General features: G+C 41.4%; 1 protein-coding gene and 2 pseudogenes across 5 annotated transcripts in view; 1 reads left to right on the top strand and 2 right to left on the bottom strand.

Annotated features, from left to right (window-relative positions):
• Positions 1-10121, bottom strand: part of Melk (maternal embryonic leucine zipper kinase) — a 94622-nt gene extending 84501 nt beyond the window's left edge. The window contains exons 1-2 of one of the 5 annotated variants that reach the window (XM_087183689.1): positions 1467-1613; positions 931-1008 (exon numbers count right to left, since the gene is read on the bottom strand). The gene's annotated coding sequence lies outside the window, so the exon portion shown is untranslated. Of the gene's footprint in view, positions 1-930; positions 1009-1371; positions 1614-10015 lie in introns of those variants that run through there. The other 4 variants (XM_087183688.1, XM_087183690.1, XM_087183691.1 and 1 more) reach the window with 4 other exon arrangements.
• A 4096-nt stretch (positions 10122-14217) lies between these two features.
• On the bottom strand, positions 14218-14670 carry LOC147825828 (cleavage stimulation factor subunit 1 pseudogene; annotated as a pseudogene).
• A 2199-nt stretch (positions 14671-16869) lies between these two features.
• On the top strand, positions 16870-20922 carry LOC101708458 (dehydrodolichyl diphosphate synthase complex subunit NUS1-like; annotated as a pseudogene).
• Positions 20923-22089: the final 1167 nt, after the last annotated feature.

Here is a 22089-nt window from a genome sequence, read left to right on the forward strand (position 1 = left end):
TTCTAAAATCCATATTTAGAAATTAAATATTCTTGGGCTGGGGATTTAGCTCAGTGGTTCTGCCGCCTGCCTTGCAAGCGTAAGGACCTGAGTTCGATCCCCAGTACCAGAAAAAAAAAAAAAAAAAGGAATTTTAAATATTCTTAGGGCCAGGAATTTAGCTCAGTGGTGCCATGCCTGGCTCGAAAGTGCAAGGTCATGAGTTCAATCCCCGGTACCAAGAAAAAGAAGAATTCAAGTCTAAAAATTAAATATTCTTATATCAGTTTATCCTCTAGATGTCGGAATACAGAATACTGAAAGATTTGTCATTGAAATAACCCAAATATATCATCAATCAATGTGGAAGACAGTCTCTCAAATGCCAACAACAAAGTATGAAACTAGAACCCAATCAGACACCTGAGTGTCTTCTAGGCATCTCTAATAGAAGAACTGGGGGCATATATAACTGCAGTCCAGAACTTCTCTAAAAGACAAATTGGCAATATAATGGGAGGTTTATGGTTAAATGTTAAGGGAAAGCAACAACCTGGGGGCATCTTATTACAAATACATTACTGGGGGGCCTGTACTATCACCTACTGCAAAATACATTTAGCTAGTGAGTCTGTGAGGACGATGGTGTTGAGGATAATTTCAATTGAGAATACAGAATAGCTTATAATGTGGCCTTGTAATAAATAAATAGTTAAATGGCATCCTGCTTTGCTCCCTTGCAGAGGTTTCTGGAGGCATCAACTTGAAAACTAGAGGCATTTCTACCTTCCCTCTATTCCATTAAACACGGAGAAATACCTAAGGTGAAACTCAAGAACAATTACTCATCCTAGGACCCAGGGGCCTGATCATTCTCTCTGGACGCTTTTTCTGGAGTTTCACTTTCTTCCCCACAGGTTTCTTGGTGGGAGCAACCTTGCTGTTCCTTACCGTTGCCGTCTTCCGGGCACCCTTTTGGCGTGAGCCTCTGAAGCCACTACTCTGAGGTGAAGGAAGAGGATTTGGACTCTGAAAAGGAAGTGATGGCACTTTTAAAAACTGAAGTACTTCAGAAAACTGCACTGTACAAACAGAAATAACTCAAAATCCTTCTCTGAACTTCTGTGGGTAGTCAAGGTCATGAAAACAGGAATGGGAAATCACAATCGCAGCCTCCCGGGTGGCAAATGCTGTGCCTGAGTGCCTCACCAATAACCCTCTGAAGTAGGTCCTATCATCCACTGAGCAGAAAACCCGGGTGGGAACGGGTAAGGACCTCAGCAACGGAACAGGGCTGGTAGGGTGGGGTTCCAGAGAATTCCGTCGCCCGGATGGCCTCACCCGCGCCAGGCGCAGACAGACTCTGGCCCGAGGGTAGGCAGGAGGACTGACCTGAGGGGTGGAGGGCCGGACTGGGCGGGACCGACAAAAGGACAGAGGAGCCAGCCAGCCCTCCCGGGAAAACCCTGGATATGAGAAATTCCTACTAGGAATCTTTTCGATCACCAGAACAGCTCGCTTCCGCCCGCCAAGGAAATCAAACTTCCCGCGCCGGAAGGGGCGGGGCGCGCGCGGAGCCGGGTTCCGCAGATACGGCCCCGCCCACCGCAGAGTGGGATGCCTGTTGCTCCTTTGGGCTGCCCAGGGTTGATTTGATGCCTCTCTCTAAGAACTGCAGTGAGCAACCCACAGAGGACACGTGAAGACTTCCCATGTGACAAGGACATGCGAAGTTTCACATACTCAACGTTCTTAGGTTCTCTTTCCTAAAATTGATCTACCCTAGAAGTTCCTGGTAGTCACAGTCATTTTTGCCCTCCCCCTGCCCAGTGGTTGTTTTCCCACTCAACAATGGCAGGTTTACCTCCCCCTCCCCTGACTCTTACTAAAACCTGTTCCCACGAGGAATACAGCCCCCAGGGGTCAAATTGTTAATTGGGTAACTCATGGCCTCATAAACCCTGACCCAGCATCACAATAGAAGTTTTCTAATAGATGTATTTTATTGAGGATTGCTTTTACCTTTATTCTTTTTTAAAATGTTTCTTAGTACATATTCGCAGTACATAATATTCACATTCATCTCAGTAAGTAGGTAAATGAACTTAACATATCTTCTTTTTATTCTCCATCCCCTTCCATCACTCCCTGCCCCTTTGCAAAAGGAGGATCTCTGGATCCCCTTCCCCTTTGCAAAAGATCTATTTCCTTAATTCCTATTGTCTTTTGATCTTTTAAATTATTTATAATTTGTATTTCTCAGATAAGAGAAGTTATGGAATATTTAAGCTTGTGTGTCTAATTTTACTTAACATTATGATGTCAGGCCGGGGATTTAGCTCAGTGGTGGCATGCCTGCCTCGCAAGGGCAAGGTCCTGAGTTCGATCCCCGTTACCAAAAACAAAAGAAAGAAAAACATTATGATGTCAAAGTGCATCCATTTTCCTACAAATGACTCAAATTTATCCTTCTTTGTGGCAGAGTAGTACTGCATTATGTATAAATACAACATTTTTTTATCCATCCATTGATAGATATATAAGTGGCTCCTAAAATTTAGCTATCATGAATTGTTCTGCTATAAACATGGATATGCAGCCAGGGATTTAGCTCAGTGGTTCCAGTGCCTGCCTTGCAAGCACAAGGACCCGAGTTTGATCCCCAGTACCAAAAAACAAACAAAAAAAAGTGTACGACCTAAACATGGATATGCATGTATCACTGTGGCATGATTTCTTTAACTCTGGAGAAGATAACAAAAAGGGGAATAACTGAGTTAAATGGAATTTCTAGTTTTAGTTATTTGAGGAATCTCCATACTGATTTCCATAGTGTTTATACCAGTTTATGTTCCCACCAACAATGTAGAAAGGTCCCTTTTTCCCCAAGCTTTGTTATTTCTTGTTTTGGGGGCGGGGGGGGGGGCGGGTTATGAAAGCCATTCCTTCTGGAGTAAGATGGAATCTCAGTATAGTTTTTGTTTGCATTTCTCTGATGGTCAGAGATGTTTAGCATTTCTTTGTGTATTTATTGGCCATTTGTAGTTCATTTTCTGAGAGGTGTCTTCATTTCAGATGCCTATTTTTCAATCGGGTCTTTTATTTTAGGAGGTCTGGTTTCTTTTGAGTTCTTTGCAAACTTTAGATATTAGTCTTCTGTCACAGGAGTAGTTGGCAAAATTGTTTCCCTTTCTGTAGGTTGTCTCTTCATTCCTGAATTCCTTTGTCGTGCAGAAGCTTTTTAATTTGATATAATCTTATTTGTTGATGATGCTATTTCTTGTGAATTGGGGTTCTGTTCAGAAAGTCCTGTACCTATGTCCTGTACCTATGTCTTTAAGAGTTTTACCTATTTTATCTCTCAGCAGATTAAGTTGTTCTTTTTTAATATCTATCTCTTTGATCCATTTTGATTTTATTTTGGTGAGTGGTGATAGATATGGGTCTAGATTCAATCTTCTGCATATGTCTAACCAGTTTTCCTGGCACCATTTACTAAAGAGGCTATGTTTCTCCATCATATACTTTTGCCCCTTTGTCAAAGATCAGATGGCTGAATGTACCAGGCGTTCTTCTATTCTGTTCCATTGATCCACATCTATTTTTCTGCCAGTACCATGCTGTTTTTAATCAGCTTTGTAATATAATGAAGGCTGTTGGTATTTTGATTGGGATTGCATTAAATCTATATATCAAAAGGCCAGGGATGTAGCTCAGTGACACCACCCCTGCCGGCAAGGCACAAGGTCCTGACTTCAACTCCCAGTACTGGAAAAAAAAAATCTATATATCAGTTTGGAAGTACGGCCATTTTGACAATATTTGGTTCTGTCTATCCAGGAAGGGGGGGATATCTTTCCATTTTGATGTTCTCTTCAATCCTCTTTTTCACAGTAATACAGTTTCCATTATAGAGATCTTTCACTTCCTTTGTGAGATTAATTCCAGTATTGTTCTCCTAAATTGTTTCTCAGTGTGTTCATTATTGTTATAAAGGAATGATACTGATTTATGCGTGTTGATTTTTTGGTACTGGGGATTGAACTCGGGTCCTTGCGCTTGTACAGCAGGCAGTGAAACCAATGAGATAAATCCCTGGCCCTGTGTGTTGATTTTAAATCCTGCTACATTGCTGAATTTGGCTCTTAGTTCTAGGAGACTTTAAATGAAATTTAACGTCTTCTGCATAGAGGATTATGTCATTTGCAAATAATGATAATTTGACCTCATCCTTTCCTATATCTTTCCCTTTTATTCCTTTCTCTCGGCTAATTCTATGGCTAAACTTTTGAGTACTATATTGAACATGAGTGGTGATAGTGGACACTTTGCCTTATTTCTGATTTTAGAGGAAAAGCTTTCAGCGTTATTTAATATGATATTGGCATTTGGTTTGTCATAAATGGCTTTTATCAGATTGAGATAAGGTCCTTCTATTTCTATTTTCTTCAAGGTTTTTATTATGAATTGATGTTGGGGCTGGGGATTTAGCTCAGTGGTTCCACCGCCTGCCTCGCACATGCAAGGACCCAAGTTCGATCACCGGTACCAAAAACAAAAAAAGAAGGTATGAATTGATGTTGGATTCTGTCAAAGGCTTTTCTGCATCTCTTAAGATGATCATGTAATTTTTTTGTTCTTGCTGTTTATGTGGTGTATTAAGTTTATTGATTTGTGCATGTTGAACCATCCTTGTATCCCTCAGATAAAGCCTACTTGGTTATGATGTATGATCTTTTTGATGATTTGTTGCTTTCTGTTTGCCAGTATCTTTTTGAGAATTTTTGTATCCATATTCATTCAAGAGATTCACCTGTAGTTTTCTTTTTTAGTTGGATCCTTCTGTGGTTTTGGAATGAGAGTAATGCTTGCTTCCAGGAATGAGTTTGGAAGTAGTCCTTCCCTTTCAATTTCAGAATTTAATGAATCCATTGGGTCCCAGGCATTTTTTTAGTTGTTAAGTTTTTTATTACTGCCTCAATTTCATTGCCTGTTATTGGATTATTTGGGGCTTTTATGTATTCTTGGTTCAGTTTTGGTAATTCATACATATCTAGAAACCTAACCATTTCTTTGAGATTCTCCAATTTGTTGGAGTACAGTTTTTCATAGTAGTTACTTAGGATATTCTGGATTGTGGCAGAATAATCTGCCACAATTGTGATTGTGATTTAGCCTCTTTCTTTTCTAATTGCATTGATGTGGGTCTTTCCTTTTTGGGGGCGGGGGGGGGGGCGGTACCGGGGATCGAACTTAGGACCTTGCGCTTGCGAGGCAGGCGGCAGAACCACTGAGCTAAATCTCCGGCCCTATTTTGTTTATTCTTTCAAACAACTAGCTCTTTGATTCATTGATTCTTTGTATTTCTTTGTCTCAATTTCATTACTTTCCACTCTGATTCTTATAATTTTCTTCCCTACACTAGGCTTAGGTTTGGACTGTTCTTAGTTTTCTAGGAACTTTAAGTGCATAGTTAAGTTATTTATTTGAGCTTGCTATGTTTTTCTAATGTGAGCTTTCACAGCAGTAAACTTCCCTCTTAGGTATGCTTTCATGTGTGCCATGAGTTCTGGTATGTTGTACAGGCATTATCACTTGATTCTAAGAATTGTTTAATTTCCTCCCTGATTTCTTCTGTGACCCATTCAATGTTCAGAGTTATTTAGTATCCAGACATTTGTAAAATTTCTGTGATTTCTTTTATAATTGATTTCTAGTTTCAGGGCACTTTGACCTGATAGCATGAGATGATTTTGATCCTTTTGTTTATTTAAGCAGGCTTTATAGATTAGTATGTGTTCTATTTTACAGGAAGTTCTCTCTGCTGCTGAGAAGAATATGTATTTTCCTGTAGCGGGATATAATTCTCTGTAGATATCTATTAAATCTGTTTGTTCAGAGGTGTGGTTCAGTGCAGATATTTCTTTGTTGACTTTTTGTCCAGTTGATCTGTTTGTGAAAGTGGCGTATGGTGGTTTCCCACTATGTGGTGGTTTGTTTCATTTTGTTTTTGAGACAGGGTCCCACTATGTAGTTTAGGCTGGCCTTGAACTCACTATGTAGTTCAAGCAGGCCTCAATCTTGTGGCAATTCTCCTGCTTCAGCTTCCAGAGTACTGTGATTATAGGCATGCACTACCATGCTTGGTTTCTCCATTGAGTTTCAAAGACAGTTTTACAGGATATATTCATCTAGGTCAAAAGTTGTTATCTTTGGTCCAGGGATTTAGCTCAGTGGTTCCAGCACCTGCCTCGAAAGCGCAAGGACCTGAGTTCTATCCCCGGTACCCAAAAAAAAAAGCATGAAATACTTCACTCCAAGTTCTGCTGGCCTTTAAAGTGATTTTTTTCAGCTTCTTTTGTCCCATTTTCTTCATTTTATTTTATTTTTTTATTTTAAAGTGTTTTTTTTCTTGTTGTGTTTGTTTTCTTTTCTTTTCTTTAACAGCTTTTAAAATTCTGTCCTTATGTTGGACTTCTGGGATTTTGACTATGATACGTTGTGGGGAGATTCTTTTTTCACTGTAATTATTTGGCATTCAGTAAGATTTGCTTACCTGTATATTGAATTTTTTCCCCAAGCTTGGAAACTTTTCTGAATGATTTCCATAAACAGGTCTTTTTTTTTTTTTTTTTTGAGACAAGGTCTCACTATGAAGCCCAGGCTGGCCTTGAACTTCCAGGGATACTCCTGCCTCAGCCTCCTGAGTGCTGGGATTACAGGTATGTGCCATTATGCCTGGCTTGTACACAGATATTTTTTTTCCATGTGTGCTGCCCTCTAATTTCTAATTTCAATTAGCCTTAGGTCAGTCTTCAAAGCATCATCTTGTAATGATGGATGAATTTCCTTGCTCTGTCATCATTTTTAAAGCACCATCTTGTGCTTCTATTCTGTCCTCAAGGTGTGAGACCTTCCTCCCATTGGTCACTTTTGCTGTTCATATTCCAGTAGAATTCTTTAACTCTGGGATTTCTGTTTGGCACCTTTTCATGGAGTCTATTTATTCGGTAAATTTGCCATTTATGGGGCTAAGGATTTAGCTCAGTGATTCTGCCGCCTGCCTCAAAAGCACAAGGTCCTGAACTCAATCCCTGGTACCAAAAAAAAAAAGAGAAAATTTGTCATTTATGTGTTCCCCACCACCATCCAGTACTGGGGATCAAACTCAGGACGTTGTGCTTGCCAGGCAGGTGAGGCACCACTGAGTTACATCCCCAGTTCATGGTCATTTATGTTTTGAAGAGTTTTAACAACAAAAAAAAGAGTTTTGGACAGCTCTTCTAATTGTTTATTTGTTTCTTCTATAACCATGTTGATCAGTTTGTTAGTTGCACTATCTTTTGGGCTATGTCATCTTTGACCTCACCAAGTTTCTTTGTTTCTTTGTTTGTTTCTTTGTTTTTCTTCAATCATTCATGCAGCTCAGCTATTTGGTGTTTGATTTTGTCAATATCAGTGCCCCCTTTGGAGGCATTTTGTCACCTTGTTTTTCACGTTTCTATTTGTGTGTGTGTGTACATTTGTGTGTGTGTGTGTTGAAGACTGAGATCAAATAGAGTGAAGAAACCCATCCATAGTAGCACACGCCTGTAATCCCAGCATTTGAGGGGCTGAGGCAGGAGGATTGCCATGGGTTCAAGGCCAGTGCCTGGACTCTATAGTGAGTTCAAAGCCAGCCTGGACTATGTAGTGAGACCTTGTCTCAAAAATTTAAAAAATTAAATTTAAAAAAAGGAGTGAAGAGACCTCATTGTTGGTATGAAAATCTTTTTATGGGTGGGTACAAGAAGAAAAAAACTCTTTAGTTAGGCTCTGTTTTCCAGTGATGTGATCTGAGCTTTATTTGTCAAGAGGTATTGTCTGTTACTTCATCATATTCAGTTTAATTGGGTTGGACCCCATCACCGTGTTGTAAGGAGAGCATTTCCACAGGTTGTAACAACATCAACAGAGCCAACCATACATCAGTCATAAACATTAAAACTTGTTTTGAACTTTCACCCTTTCATCCATGCCCCTTACAGACTTTACTATGCTGTTATTGGCAATTAGTCTGGGATGTGGAGGGAAAAGGGAAGGAAAGAGGAAGGGGAAAAAGTCAGTCGGAGGAGAAGGAGATTAGAAAAATACTAATAGGTAAAGAATAGATAGGAGGTCAGATTCTGTTGAAAATATTTTTTATAGCTGGAGCAAAGGATTAGTTTTGAGAGTTTTTTTAATGTTTACTTATTTTTAATTTTTATTTATTCTTTTTTTTTTTTTTGCGGTACTGAGGATCAAACTCAGGACCTTGCACTTGCAAGGCAGGCACGGTGCCACTGAGCTAAAGCCCCAGCTGAGAGAAGTTTGGGTTTTTTTTTAGAGGTTTTAAGAGAATATTTGTGGAGGTAGGAGGAGAGATGAAGGGAAGGGAAATGTAATTAGAGATTGAAGGAAGCTGTGAGGTTGTTGGAACTTGTCAAAACAGTATATTTGTGGTTAGTTTTGCTTCAATCCTCTAACCACAATTCTATTAAGGGTTACTCCAATATGACTATGAATAGTACCATTCAAGTTAAAGCACTGATCTATTCTTACTGTTTTATGTACATATACAGATTTCATACATATATGAAAGGTGGAGAAGTGAGGGAAGACAGAAATAGGTAAAATGAAGAAGAGTGAAGAGAATGAAATAAGGAGAAAAGAAGGTTAAAAAGAGAGCTGGGTGTGGAGCACATGCCTGTACTCTCACTTGGGAGGCTGAGGCAGGAGGATTACCACAAGTTTGAGGCCAGTTTGGACTATGTAGTGAGACTCTGTCTCAAAAAAACCCGAAAGAGACAGAGCGACAGGGAAAGACCTAAATAGAATAATGGGAAAAAATTTAAAAAGAGCAATAATAATATTGATATAGAAGCAAGAACCAAAGAAAAGAAAATGTCTAAAAAGAACCCAGAACAGACAAGCAAGAAAACACATAGAAAACCCCATGCCGGCGCTATACTATATAGCCAGAGTGTTCACGCAGTTCCCTTCCCGCTGTAGTCCTAGTTCACTTGTGCACAGCCAGGCCGGTTTGGGGCTGCTCAGCTGCCTGTCTGGGAGTGGTGAGGGCTGTCGATCCCTCTGGACCCACCTCCTTGGCTTAGAGCTATGCTTTGGGCATGGTTAACTGCAGAACTTTGTCTCTGTGCCAAGATCCAATCACCCCAGGGAATTTGGAAAGAGGAGGATGTGGAAGTCAGCCTGACACCTGGCTCCCTGTTGACTTCCAACACTGACCCCACTCCCATTCCCCTTGCCGCCAGGCAAATCCATATGCTCCCTCCAGGGGCTCTCTGCCCAGTATAGTGCCACACACTCTACCCTGGCAGACCCCCTCTGTTCCTTCACACTCAGATCCCCAATCATTTCCTGTCTCAAAAGCTCCACTTTCCGACCACAGAACCTGGCACAATCCCTGGGCTGACAGAGGGTCTCCTTTGCCCCAACGAGTTGGTGGGCAGTGGGTAGGATTTCCTGCTACCTCGACTTTTCCGGGTACTTGGGGAAATAACAGGAAAGCACCCGCTCTGGACCAACTCCATTGAGTCTCTGCCCATCCAGTGGCTCCAGGGATGTGATTGGTGGGTTCGTGCCAGCAGGCTCAGCGCTGCCCACGGTTCAGGGTTCGGCCTCTCTCTGCCTCGGGCAGGGTGGTTCGCTTCTCAGCGCTGGGCTGTGGGTGAGATGCCACCAGGACACACTCACCCATGGTGTTTGGGAAGATGCTGGGGACAGGGACTGCCCGTTTCTGTGTTGCTGTCCTTCCCTTCCTCTCGTGGCTTCCCTGGGGCCCCAACCACAGGTCCCACGCTGGGTTTCCTCTTCCAGGTGGGAGAGAGGGTTTGTAAGAGGTCTGGCCTCTGCAACACTGACTCCTTCCCTCAGGCTGTTGGAACCGCTCCCAAGAAGGGGTGCTCCCCAGGTCAAGCAGCGGCGTCGCTTCCCTTTCTACAACTCATTTTTGGTTTGATCTGGAGGATTCATCTTCCAGAATGATTTTCTGTACCTGGGTGTGATTGCCTTCCCCATTTCAGAATACCTATGTTTTTCGGTATCTCTCCTCTGAGCATCTCCAACGCACCTCCGTCTCTAATCCGTTGCTGGAACCCTCTCGCGCCTTTGCTCTTAATCCTTTCTTAGAGAATTCCGGCAGAACCTGACCCCAGGCAGCCAATCAGCGGCCGCAGGGCTGTCCCAGGCAACCGTGCTGTCTGGAGGCCCTGCCCCTGCAGCTCTTCCGGCTTGCCCCGGCCGGATCAGGCTTCTGCTGTGTGCCAGACAGGGCTCGGCTCTCCAGCCTTTGCCCACCTTGCCTTTGAGGGGGAAGTGCGGACAGGCCTCAGCCCGCGTATTGTAAGCTCTCAACCAGAGCGCTTGAGTTCATCAGTTTTCTGATATATTTAATGTTTCCTCGTTACTTTTGTAATTTTGATCAACTGCACAAATTACAATCTGGGGATTAGGGCCTGGGGATGTAACTCAGCAATGCAGCGCCAGCCTGGCAAGCGAGAGGCCCTGAGTTCGATTCCCGGTACAAAAAAAAATTACAATTGTAGTAAAAGCTTGAGCCGAAGGTAAAAGGGATTATTGCCACAGCAAATAAAAATATTAAATTTAAATGTATATGTGTATTTTTATTACAATCAAATATGAGGCTGCTGAATAAAAGATTTTTCAAGAAAAAAATTACATTAAGCTAAGATTCTGTGAAGCTAGCCCGAGCCTGGTGTCCTAGCACCTAGAGGACCTAGAGCACTTGAAGAATACTGTGTCCTAGCTATTTAGGAAGTTGAGGGAGGAGAATTGGAAGTTTGAACCCAGGCAGGGCAATTTAGTGACTTAGTGAGACTCTCAAAAAACATGCTGGGTATGGTGGTGCACACCTGTAGTCTCAGCATTGGGCAGGCTGAGGCAGTAGGATTGCTGAGAGTTTGAGGCCAGCCTGGGCTATGTAGTGAGTTCAAGGCCATCCTGAACTGCATAGCAAGACCCTGTCTCAAAAACAAATAAAATAAAAATTAAAAGGGCTGGGGCTCTCATCCTCAGTACTGCAAATATAATAATTCTAATAATAATGAATAACAAATAAAAAGGCCTGGCTCAATGTTAGAGTGCTCCTGGGTTTGATCCCAAATTTAAAAAGAAAAAAAACCTGTATTTTTAAAATAAATGACAGTAAGATTCAAATCATTCTGGTATTTCCAACCTATTAGACACTTTTAAACTAGTGATGTTATAGTTCACTTTAAAATGTTTACAAAATCCTGCTTTCAAAAAATACAATATAGAATTAATATTCAAAATTTGTTTTTGTTATTTTGGTACTGGGGATTGAACGCAGGACCTTGTGCTTGCAAGGTAGGTGCCAGAACCACTGAGCTAAATCCCCGAATATTCAAAATTATACAGGGCTGGGGAGTTAGCTCAGTGGTTCCACCACCTGCCTCACAAGCGCAAGGTCCCAAGTTCAATCCCCAGTACAAAAGAAAAAAAAGTAAAGTCTTGCTATGTTGACAAGGCTAGCATCAGACTCACGATACTCCTGCTTCAGCCTCCTGAGCAGCTAGGATTAAGGAAAGGCACTGCACCTATCTTCAAGATTATTTTGAGTATACTTTATTCAAAAGAGTTTGATGGGGGCTGGGGATTTAGCTCAGTGGTTCCGCTGCCTGCCTTGCAAGTGCAAGGTCCCGAGTTTGATCCCCAGTACCAAAAAAAACACACAAAAAAACAGAAAATAGAATCTCAAAAGAGTTTTACTATTGCTGAGTTAAAGATAGTAATTATTCAGCAAGAAAAAACAACCCAGTTCAAGGAGACAGGAGCTCTGGGCTATGGAGTTTGAAAGACCCTGACCCACCATGAGCTGGTTTCCTCATATGCACAATAAGGAGAGTGGACTACGATTCTGCTGCTCCCTGGTTCAACAGTCACTAACTGGCTGGGTCAGGCCATTTAGGAGGTAACATCTCTATCAACAATAGGACCATTAACAGCAATAATAAAACACACTACACTGGTGCCCGCCTCGCAAGCTCAAGGTCCCAAGTTCAATCTCTGGTACTGGAAAAAAAAAAACAAAAAAAAACACTACAGTTTTTTGAATGATTAATGTGCATTTCCACACACCATCTCTATACCAAATGCCTGCCCCTCTCAAAAGGGCAATTTGTGTTATTAATTCTTTCATCAGGCACCCAAGTCTACCCTATGCCAAGCCCTATTCAAGGCAATGCCAGAGAAAGGAAGGAAAGAGATGTGACTCTGCCCAAGGGAGCTCAAAGGCACAGAGGCCAGACACATAGACAGCCAACACTAATAAAGGATTGAATAGAAGTGTGGGATACAAGTGCATGCAGCCATGCAGTTTAGAACTTAAAAAGGGGGAGCAACTAATTCTGACCAGGAGACTGAAATATTTTATGGTGGAGCTAGGTCTTGAAAAAAATAGAAAGAAAACAGGCAAGGGAAGAATGTGCCCCAGGCAGGGAAAAATATGTGTGCAGAATCACAGAGGCAAAAGAAACACAGTCCCCATAGAGAAAGAAAAGTTGGGTGGAGCACAGGATACAGGAAGGGGTGCGACAAGGAAGAGCTGGTACACAGGGGACCCAATGGGAAGGGCCTTGTGTGCCAGCTAGAGTTGGGAGGGTTGCTAAACTAGAGACGGAGATGAATGGATTTGCATTTCAAAGAAAGCCAGAGGAGTATGCCAGGCCTGGGAGGTAGGGTGAAAGCTGTGGGTCTCTTGTGGCAGAATGGATGCCACGAATCTCTGGGCCATGTGTGACTGAGCCATTAGCAGAACAGGAAACGAAGGCTGCAGCCCCATCTCTGAAGTGGCCATTTGTAACTATGCTCTCTGCTTTCCTGAGTTGTCCAGGCTGGCTGACCTTGGACTACAAACCATACCCCAATTTTTTATCCAATGCAACAGCAAATGGGGAACCACATAAAACTATGTGTTGGTTCATAACCCTGTTAGAAAAAGAGATGGCTTTTTTGTGTGTGTGTGGTACCGGGGATCGAACTTGGGTCCTTGTGCTTGTGCAGCAGGCAGCAAAACCACTGAGCTAAATCCCCGGCCTGGAGATGGCTTTTTAAAAAACTATTAAAAATACTTTAGAAATTTGAATTTGAAACCTACCTAGGGATTTGTGAAATTTTCTAATTTGATAATTAGAGACTTTCTGTATTAATGAAAATGCTAATGAACATTGCAATCTAAGAGCACTCCCAATAGGAAGAGGCTGAGGTTGGGCATATAGCTCAGTGGTAGAGCACTTGCCATTGTCCCTGTATAGAAAAAGATGAAATCAACTTACATATCCACCAATGAGGGACTAGTTTTAACTAAATTGTGGTGCACCAAATGAAGGGAATCATAAGGTGAAATAAAGAATGAGAACGAGTAACAGCTAGAGGCAGGCGTAGTGGTGCACATCTATAATCTCAGCACTCAGGAGGCTGAAGCAGGAGGATTGCCGAGTTTGAGGCCAGCCTAAACTACATAGTAAAACCCTATCTCGAAACAAACAAAGGGTAACACTTGTGCCAGTGTGCCTGGGCTCAAACCCCAACCTCAGTTTCCTCCCAAGAGTTGTGAAGATTAAATGAGTTGCTATATATAAAGTGCTTAGACTAGTGCCTGGCATAATGCTATGTAAGTGTTAGGTATTATCATTAAATATATGAAAAAAATTCAAATTACAGATTATAGTGTTCTATAATTTATGTGAAGAAAAAACAAACATGCATGTCTATAATATATAAAGTGATTATCTCAAAGTTACACAAAAAATTAACTGGTAGCTGAGATTGCCTCTTCAGAGGCTAACTGGTTGGCTAGAGGAAAAGGGAGGCAAGGCAACTTCTTTTTTTTTTTTTTTTGAGATCTAGAAAGCACTTTAATATTTTATTTTTTTCCAAGTAATCAGAGATTCAAAAGAAATGGCAAGTCTTGTATTTTTAAAAACTGATAAAAATCACACTGTAATAATCAGTGAATGCAGAACAGCACAGATCTGTTTTCAACCTTTTCCACCATGATTCTACATCAAGGTAAAAAAAAAGATTCTTTTGTGCAATCCAAGGATATAGACAGAGGCGGCAACACAACTGTGCAACTGGTGACAGGACACAGGGAGAGGGTCAGAGTCCTTAAGACAAGAACCTATCAGTGAAAGTGGCTCAGTTGATGGTTGATCTTCAGTACCAAAACCGCACTCTGAAGCCATCACTGCACGTCATAAAGCAAGTATTGGTGGGTGAGTGCACGATGCAGCACACGATGTTGTTGTGCCCCAGGGAGAGGAGGTTTCTCTGCTCCACTGTCCTCAAGTCCCAGAAGCAGAGGTTGATTGTTCTTTCATCAGGCAGCAGCACATAGTCCTCCACGTGGTTAAAAATGGCCTGCATCCAGTACACCTGCTGTCCACTCAGACCTGCACCTGTGTATCTGACCAGCGTTTGTCCTGTTGATATCTCCCAAAGTTTAGCTACAGAGTCTTTCCCACTTGACAGAATATATTTAGAGTTTTTGGAAAAAATGGCAGAACAGACTTCAGCACCATCATGTGCTTTCTCAAAAGTTGTGATACATCTATTTGAAACACCATCCCATAATTTAATGCAGCCATCCTTGCTACCAGTTATATACATGCTGGCACTGGGATTGTGCACTTCTTAAAAGCTGACCTTTGCTCCAGGCTCCATGCAAGTCCCTTCTCCTCCTCGCTTTTTAATATCAAAGCATTTATTTGTACATTTTAGGTATACATAATAACACTCATCATAGAGAATTTGCACTTGTACACTATACATCCTGCCTCATTTTTTTCCCATTCCCCCCCTTCCCCATGTACAAAAGCTTTGTTTCCATTTTTTCCTTCTATTTTCACTTTTTTTCCTTGTTCCTTCCTTTCTCCCTCCCACCTCCCTTGTTTCCCTTCCCATTTGAACATTTTCTTTCCATTTCCCAATATCTATTATACCAAGCCTCATGGCCAGTTGGTCAAATGTTGGTCTCCCAGACAAGACTCTTAAAACAGGAGCCAGAAACTGTGTGGATAAGCCCAGCCTGGTACACAGTAGGAGCTCAATAAACTTTGCTTTTTATGTATAATTGTGTATATGTTTCTGGGCTGGCGATGTGGCTCAATGGTAGAGTACTTACCTAGTGAGCATGGAACCCTAGCATCCATCCTCAGCACTAAATCAGAAAGATATTGTTGCCATGAGCATGGTGGCACAAGCCGTACATTGTCTCAGCTACTCAGGGAGCTCAAGCAGGAGGAACTCAAGTTCAAGGCTACCTAGGGCAACTTATTGAGACCATCACAGAATAAAAACAGGAGGCCCTGGGTTCAATCTCCAGAAGAAAGAAATGGAGAATAAAATATAAAGAAAAGGAAAAAAAAGCTATTACTGCCTTGGAGTTGGGTGGCTGTGATAGACGGTGAAAAGTTCTTGGAAACCTGGATTTTTTTTTTTTGTCTTTTTGAGACAGTTTCTCTGTGCAGTTCAGGCCTTGAACTCACTTTGTGTGTGTTGTGGTTTTTTTTTTTTGGTACCAGGGATCAAACTCGGGACCTTGCGCTTGCGAGGCAGGCACCATGAACTCACTTTGTAGCACAAGGTGGCCTCAAACTCCTAGTGATCCTCCTGCCTCAGCCTCCCAAGTTCTGGGATTACAGGCATGAGCCACCACACCTGGCCAAGGATATTGTTTGAAGAATCCACAGGATTTTTTTTCTCCAGTACTGGGGATGGAACACAGGACCTTCAAACTGAGTTACATCCCCAGCCCTTTTATTTTTAATTTTGAGAGAGAGTCTCAATAAATTGTGAAGTTGCCCATGTTGGACTCAAACTTGCTATCCTCCTGCCTCAGCTTCCCAGCATTCTGGAATTATAGGCATGTGCCACATGCCCAACTCAGCTAGGTGTTTTAAAGAGACATCTCCTTTTTGTGCAGTACTGGTGTTTGAAAAGAGAAATCCTAATGCAGGTGCTACTTGCTGAGGTAGGATGGAGTTAAGATACTAAGGGGAAAATTGAAACTCTCAGGGAATAACAACATTGGGAGTCTTACCAGGTGTGGTGGTGCATGCCTGTACTCCTAGCCCTTGGGAGGTTGAGGCAGGAGGATCACTGTGAGTTCAAGGACTGCCTGGGCTCCATAGTGAGTTCAAGGCCAGCCTGAACTACATAGCAAGGCCTGTCTCAACCTGTCTCCCAAAAAAGCAAAATACAGAAGAAGCAAGAAGAGTAAATGGGGCTGAACTCAAGTGGAAGCCAGTAAGTAGTTCAGGAAACCTGGTGATGGGAAACAAAAGCCCAGGGCAGAGGTGGATGGAGCATAAATGGAAATAAAGGAAATCTCATAGGATAAAGAGAAAAATACCAGGACAGTTGTAAGTTTAGAGGACAGGGGAGGAAAGGTGGGTGAGCCCAATACAGATCCAAAGGGAAGGCAGTAAGAAATAGGTAAGAGAAAATTTTTTTGGCAATATTGGGAATTGAACCCTGGGCCTTCACACTTTCACACTGAGCTACAGTCCCAGCCGTTTTTTTATTTTGAGACTGGGTCTTTCTAAGTCACTAAGTTGGCTAGGTTGGATTCAAACTTTTGATCTGCCTGCCTCAACCTCCCACAGTGCTGGGATTATGATATGTACCATCATGCTCACCTAAAAGAACAATTGTTGATGTTAAATTCCACCCTTATTTTACCATGAACACAATGATTTAATATTTCTGGATGTGAAAATTAAATGAGATCATGAATATAAGGTTCTTGGGCTCAAGTTGTACCTATTATAATGTGCTAATTATAAATCCACATAAAATCCAATCGTGATGGTGCACACCCGTAATATCAGCACTATGAGAGGCTGAGGCAGGAGGATCTCAAATTCAAGCTCAGTCTGGGCAATTTGGCATCTTCGTGAGAGCCTGTCTCAAAATAAAAAATAAATTTAAAAGGGCTGTGGATGTAGTTCAGTGGTAAGGCCCTGTGTTCAACCCTTAGTACTGCAAAATAAATAAAGACACTGGATTCCTTTATTTTACAAGTAGTTTTCAAGTGTCATGTCTAAGGATTGTACTAATTTATTGTAGGTTCAATGAAGATGACAAGTCTCACTTCCCAGGATTGCACCATTTGAACCTGTGGCCATGACATGCTGTTACCACTCAGTGGCAGCACACTCCAGTCACAGATTACGTGGCTGGGAGAGATGATTTAAAAAGTTATGGAGGGGCTGGGTGTGGTGGCTCACGCCTGTAATCCCAGCACTTGGGAGGCAGAGGCAGGAGGATTGCCTCGAGTTCGAGGCCAGTTTGAGCTACATAGTTCAAGGCCAGCCTGAACTACAAAGTGAGACCCTGTCTCAAAAAAAAAAAAGTTATAGAGGGAAAGACAACTAGACATTATGTTACTCCTGATGGACATGCACAGGACCATGTATGAAGTATCCTTGCCCAAAATAATTAAACCCGAGGGAAGGGGAGTGTAAGTGGGAGGGGATTGTTAGGGAAAAAAAAGAATTTTGTAGGTTTTAAAATTTTTTGGCATGGAACCCAGGACCTTTGCACTGAGATATATAACCAGCCCTTTTAATTTTATTTATTTATTTTTATTTTGAGATAGAATCTCGATGAATTGCCCAGGCAGGACTTAAACTTGCAATCTTGCTGCCTTTTCTTCCTAAGTGCTGAGATTACAGAGGCGTGGCACCACACCGGGCTAAGAGTTACTAATTATATCATTACAAGATCATGATGTTGGCATGAATTTATTGAGGTGAAAAGGTGCCCACTAGACTCCGTTATGTGAAACAGCAGGTTATAAAACAGTATACAGTATATGATGTGGCACATGCCTGTAATCTCAGCTTTTGGGAGACTGAAGTAGGAGGATCACCATGAGTTCAAGGCCAGCCTGAGCTATGTAGTGGATTCAAAGCCAGCCTGAACTACATAGGAAGACCCTATCTCAAAAAGAAAGAAAGAAAGAAAGAAAGAAAGAAAGAAAGAAAGAAAGAAAGAAAGAAAGAAAGAAAGAAAGAGGGAGAAAACATATGCCTTTGCCATGTTTTTATTTTATTTATTTATTCTTGGGGATCAAACTCAGGACCTTGTGCTTTCAAGCCAGGCTGCAGCACCACTGAGCTAAATCCCCAGCCCATGCCATGTTTTTATTTTAAAAACTAGAGTAATGTATAGAGATATTAAGTTGTCTAGAATGGTGTTCGCTTAACTGTTTTAATCAATCTCTGGGAGTAGGATGCTCACCTTGTTTTTCTTTCTTTTGGGGGGTGCTTTTTTGTTTGGTTGGTTTTTGGTTTTTTGTTTTTGTTTCTGTTTTTGTTTTAGAGGGAAAAGGTTTATTTAGTTTACAGTTTGGAGAGGTTTCAGTCCATAATGGGCTGGCTCCAAGTCAGAGTGGATGGCAGAGGGGCATCGCAGCAGAGAAACAACATGGCATGCACAAGGTAGCAAAAACAACAAGAGAAATGTCTTTTGGTTTTTTGAGACTGGTTCTTGCTTGGTAGTTCAGGCTGGACTTGAACTCACTATGGAACCCAGGCTGGCCTCAAAATATACAGCAATCCTCTCTTGCCTTTGCCTCCCAAGTGCTGGGATTACAGGCATGCACCACCATGCCTGGCAACCTTGTTTTTCTTTTTGATTAGCCAGGTATGATGGCACATGCCTATGATCTGGACACTCAAGAGGCTGAGAGTATCAGTGCAAGTTCAAGGCCAGCCTAGGCTACATAGTGAGTTCAAGGCCAGACTGAACTACAAAGTGAGACCATGTCTCACACAAACAAAAAAATGAGGGTTTGCTTTCTCTTTGCTGGGGATGTAGCTCAGTGGTAGAATAGTTGCTGCCTAGAATGTATGGGTTCAATCCCCAGCACTGAAAAAAAACCCAGTTTTTTGACTTGTGCTGTTATAAATGTTTCTAAGTAGAAGAAATTAAGAATTTCTATTAGTATTTGATGTTATGTGTATGTTAAATAGTTTGATTGTAGTAATCATTTTACATTGTATATGTATCTCAAAACATGATGTTATATACCTTAAATATATAAGATTCTACCAATTATACCCAATAAAAAATAAAGAAAAGAAAATCAAACCTGAGGGCAGAAGATATAGCTCAGTTATAGAGGGCTTGCCTACTAGTACAGTATATGCCAAGGCCCTGGGTTCAATCCTCAGCACCACAAAATTTAAAAAAATAATAATAATTTAATAATAATAACTGAATTTGATTAAGGCTCTGAAACTAAATATTAATTTATAGGAACTACAAGAGAGGACTCTGGATGTACCTCAGTGGTAGAGTGCTTGTTTGTCTAACATGTGCGAGGTCCTAAGTTCAGGCCCCAGTTTCATAAAAAGAAAACTGGGGACGGTGACTCACACTTTTAATCCCAACACTTGGGTGGCTGAAGCAGGAAGATTGCCATGAGTTTGAGGCCAGCTTGGGCTACATAGTGAGTTTAAGGCCAATCTTAACTACATGGTAAGACCTGTCTCAAAGAAAAAAAATCCAGTGTGTAGAAAACTCTACAGAATACCTAATTTCTTTAAAAAGAAAAAAAAAGAAAAGAAAAACCTGAAAGGAGAATGTTTAGATTAAAAAAGACTGAAGAAGCAAATTATGCTGGGCATGGTAGCACATGCCCATAATCCCAGCACTCAGGAGCCTGAGACAAGTGGATGCTGCAAGTTTGAGGCCAGCCTGGCCTACATAGTGAGTTCAAGGCCAGCCTGACTACATAGAGAGACCTTGTCTCAAAAAAACCAAAAAAAAAAACCAAAACAAGAGGCAAATTAACAAATCACAATAAAAACTGTTATGGAGCAAACAATCAAAAGAACACTGACTGGATATTGGATGATAGTAAGCAATCACTGTTAGGGCCTGGAATTTAGCTCAGTGGTGCCGCTGCCTGCCTCACAAGTGCAAGGTCCCGAGTTCAATTCCTGATACCAAAAAAAAAAAAAGATACCCACAATTCACACAAAGTACAAATATATCAAAATATTGCATTTATCCCATATATGTGTACAATTGTGTCAATTTAAAAAGGTAAAAATTGTGGGGCTGGGGGTTTGGCTCAGTGGTTCCACCACCTGCCTTGCAAGCACGGGGTCCTGAGTTTGATCCCTGGTACCAAAAAAATAAAATAAAATAAAACGTAAAAATTTTTTAAAAGAAAAAGCAGAGCACAATAAATGCTGATTGTATATCAACTAATATTTGTTTCCTCAAAATCCAGAGTCTGATTTTAAATTAATTTAAAAATTTTTAAAGATATATGATGGAATATGATATAATGGTAAAATATTTGAGACTTCAAAATTATCTGGGAAAAGCAGGTACCGCAGGGCGCAGCGCTGGGCGGGGAAGGTAGCGGCCAGGGTGAGGTATTTTCAAAAGAAATAATTCCAGACTGATGGATGAAATTTAAAAACAACAGCAGGAACTTCTGGGCCTAGATTGTTCCAACTACTCATCAGAGTTTGCAAATAGTAATGACAAAAATGATCAAGTTTTAAATTACCACTTGGCAGTGAAGGTGCTGTCCCCAAAGGATGGGAAAGCCCACATCGTGCGAGCCGCTCAGGACTTCTGCCGGCTGGTGGCCCGGCAGCACAGAGGCCCGAGGACCTGGACGTGGACATGTTGGACAGTTTGATTAGTTTCAATTACTTCCCCGATCCTGATTTAATATTGAAGTTTGGTCCTGTGGACAGCACATTAGGCTTTCTTCCCTGGCCAATCAGACTGACTGAGATTGTCTCTTTGCCTTCCCACGTAAACATCAGTTATGAGGACTTTTTCTCTGCCCTCCGCCAGAACACAGCCTGAGAGCAGCGCATGGGGAAGTAGTGATCCCTGGTTGCTTTTTCCGGGCTTCAGGAGAAGCGGACCTGAGGGACTCTGATGTTTGTAGACACCTGCGAAACCCTGTCTACACCTCGTTCCTATTCCTCATAATTTATCAGCAAACACAAAAAAGTCTCTTACTTCAGATGAGTGAGTGTGTGTATGCGTGTGTGTGTGTGGAAGGAAGTAAACTTATCAGTGGGGTAAGTATTGGAGAACAGAATACATAAACCTACAACTTGGAGCAAAGAGCAGCCGTCTTCTAGAAGTTGAGATTTCAGATTTGAAGTCTTCAGGCCCTGCCACTTTCCTGTTTCTGTGGGGAGTAGAGGGATGGATCAGAGCTGTTTGGGGAGAACAGAATGATTTTGTTCAGTCTTTCCTAGTGACTAAATTTTAATTTTTAAGAATAATATAAGAACTTAATAAATGGAAGTCTTCTCATTTGAGGGAGTTCCCGAGGAGTGGGGTTGGGAGCACCCAGGTTCACACATCCGTCCATGATCGTTTTGGACTTCACTGTAGTCAAACAATGCAACTTGAGAATGTCTCTCTGGGGTCTTTGTGTTGTGAAGAACATTTGAAAAAGAGCTCTTCCTATACTGAAATGCAAAGTTGTAAAAATTTAAATATTGAATTAGGCAGTCAAAACCAAAAATGAGTAGGTTGTAATATTAAAAGTAAAGGTGAAGGCCAGGGATTTAGTTTAGTAGTTTCAATGCCTGCTGCACAAGTGCAAAGACCCGAGTTCGATCCCAGTACCAAAAAACAAAAGAAAACAAAAAAAGTAAAGGTGAAAATTTTCCTTAAAAAAGGAAGTTTTTAATTTCTTTTTTTGTTTGGTGAGTTGTATGTTATATAGCACCCAAAGTTAGTAGAATATTTCCATTAATTGTTTTGAGCATTTAAAAGAAGTCAGAACAGCATTTTCTCTCAAAATCAACTTGTTTCTCTTTGGAATAACACCTGGGGTTTATTCATCAAACCCTGTTGAGATTTTGCATAAAAGAGTAAGGAAGATTGAGGCCTGTGTAGGAAATAAAATATTACCAAAATCTACAAAAATAATTTAAATTAATCGTACACATTCTCTTTTGTGACAGAGAACAGCTCTGGTTCTGTTACTTTAAAAATTAATCAGTCACTTCTTGGTAGGTGTTTAGTATATTT

Source organism: Heterocephalus glaber, unplaced genomic scaffold, assembly GCF_053883595.1.
Source record: "Heterocephalus glaber isolate CG9 unplaced genomic scaffold, H.glaber_assembly_v1.0 deba00001481, whole genome shotgun sequence".
Classification (NCBI taxonomy): domain Eukaryota; kingdom Metazoa; phylum Chordata; class Mammalia; order Rodentia; family Bathyergidae; genus Heterocephalus; species Heterocephalus glaber.